General features: G+C 36.7%; 1 pseudogene; it reads left to right on the plus strand.

Moving 5' to 3' along the window:
* Positions 1 to 264: 264 nt before the first annotated feature.
* LOC110290301 lies at positions 265 to 474 on the plus strand (annotated as a pseudogene).
* The last annotated feature ends 1,849 nt before the right edge of the window (positions 475 to 2,323 follow it).

Consider the following 2,323-nt stretch of genomic DNA (forward strand, 5'->3'; position numbering starts at 1 on the left):
GAGGCCCATTGGACTTGCAAACTTTATATGCCCCAATATAGGGGAATGCCAGGGCCAAAAGAATGGGAATGGGTGGGTAGGGAAGTGGGGGGGTATGGGGGACTTTTGGGATAGCATTGGAAATGTAATTGAGGAAAATATGTAATAAAAAATATTAAAAATTTAAAAAAAATTCCTTAAAATAAGAACTACATACATTTAAATATATTTTTCTCTTTTCCAAATAAATTGTTTTTATGAAAAAAAAATCACCATCCCACAAATATGGATCAGGTAATGATGCAGTTGGTAGAGTCAAGTTGGCAGTTTGTAAATGACTCAATTCGGCTGGTTAAAAGATGCACCAAACCCAACAAAAAAGAATTCCAGAAGATCGCCATGGCCACAGCTATAGGATTTGCTATCATGGGATTCATTGGTTTCTTCGTGAAACTGATCCATATCCCTATTTATAACATTATTATGGGTGGCTGAGTCCTTTCTCACCATGGGATGAGTGAGCCAGTGAGGGGTGACAAGTGCATGAAGTGATGCCTGGATGCTGTGTGGTTTCTGTTTCTTTCCTCTTTCCTATGAGGTTTTCTATTTCTCAATTAAAATAACTTCAAAATAAAAAAAAAATCAATCACTATAATAGGCCATTCCTTAGGTAACAAGAAAGGTAATGGGATTCCAGGCTGTAATGAGTGATTTTCTTAATTGCTCTCAGATCTGTCGACATCCTCCATTTGCCAGATTTCTTTTAAATGACAAATACCTGAGGATCCCAAGGGCTGGTGGAATCTTCTGTATGTTGAGCCTTCAGCTGCTCATGGACTAGCTGTTTTAGTGCCTGAAACTTTCCTTGTCATAAGCCATTGTTCTATCCTAATAGGTTTGCCAGTTTAGTGGTAGGGCAGCTGGCTTCGCCAAAGTTGAAGAGTCAGCCTCTATTGTACCCTGCTTATGGACAGCTTGGATATTAACTGTCTTCAATAACATCTTTTAATCTCTTTATCAGAAATATCTCCTCCCTCATAGCCTGCCTTTAAATTTGGAGCAAAGTTAATCAGTATTTCCCATTGCTGCAATAAATCTCTTCTCCATAACTTCACAGCTATATCTGACACGTATTGCTTTAGCTATTCTATGTGATCTTCTGGTCCTATACATTTAATCTATGCTATACTTTGTTTTACCTGAGACAATGTCTCAATCCCTAGAGGCTGAGTAGAAACTTTTTGAAGTACCCAAGCTGAATTCCAGGAATCTTGGGAAATTGTTACATATACTTCGGTATTCACTAATTCTTCAATTTCAATGGCATCTAACGGTAATTTTAACTTTGGGCTCCTATCTTATATAGCAGTTTGCTAAAACATGGGGCAGGGGGTGGGGAGTGTTTGTTTTGTCGGCATCTTTAGAATCTTGTTTCCTTAGGAGCCGCTCTATTTCCATTAAGTGGTTTAAGTCTTGAGCAGCTGTCTGTCTTATGAGGCTTTGAATTATATAATTGTTTTTCCAGAATAATCTTTCCTTGGTGGACAGGAAATGAATGGCTCATGTCTTTTGCTGGGCCGTGAGCAAAGCCCCTTAGTCAGTTTTCTGAGATTAAGAAATTGCCTTGGCTATCCTTGGATGACCTATATTCATGAGCCACATGACTCTCCCTTCCACAACATCTACATTTTACAGGAAACCTTTCCCCTGAACTATTACTATTATAGAAGAATTTATCCTTAAGAACTGTTTGTTCACGGTTCTTTAGGGAATGACATGGTCTTTCACAATGGGCATTTTGTTTTTAAACTTCCTGTAATTGTTTGCCTAACTATAACCCATTGTGAGCATTTACTTCTGTCTGCAGTAGTTTTACTCCATTCATAAAGTTTTATTCCATTCAGCATTAGCATTCTCAAAAGCTAGAGATTCAATTATTCAAATTCTCTAGCATTTGGATCTGACACCACTGTACTCAGAGCTATAGCTAATCTTTGTTAAAAAAAAAAAAAAAAAAGTCAGTGAAAGGTTCATTTGAACCCTGGGTTATCTTTGTAAATGATTCAGATCGTCCCTGTTGTTCAACCTTGTCCCAAGCATTTAAGGAAAAGCCAATACAATTATTAAGGTTAAAATTGAGGATTGTTAATGTGATATCATAATAAGTAATATGCTCTCTCTTCTATATCTATTCTATTTCTACCTTGGAATCATTTTAAAGAGCATTAGACAAACTCCAAAACCTGTTACGGTGTCTCTCATCTTTACATGCCTATATCTTTAAACTTACCTTTTTTTTTTTTTATAACTGATATGTATATGCGAATTTTAATATCCAATTCCT

This window comes from Mus caroli, chromosome 2 (assembly GCF_900094665.2).
Source record: "Mus caroli chromosome 2, CAROLI_EIJ_v1.1, whole genome shotgun sequence".
In the NCBI taxonomy this organism is placed as follows: domain Eukaryota; kingdom Metazoa; phylum Chordata; class Mammalia; order Rodentia; family Muridae; genus Mus; species Mus caroli.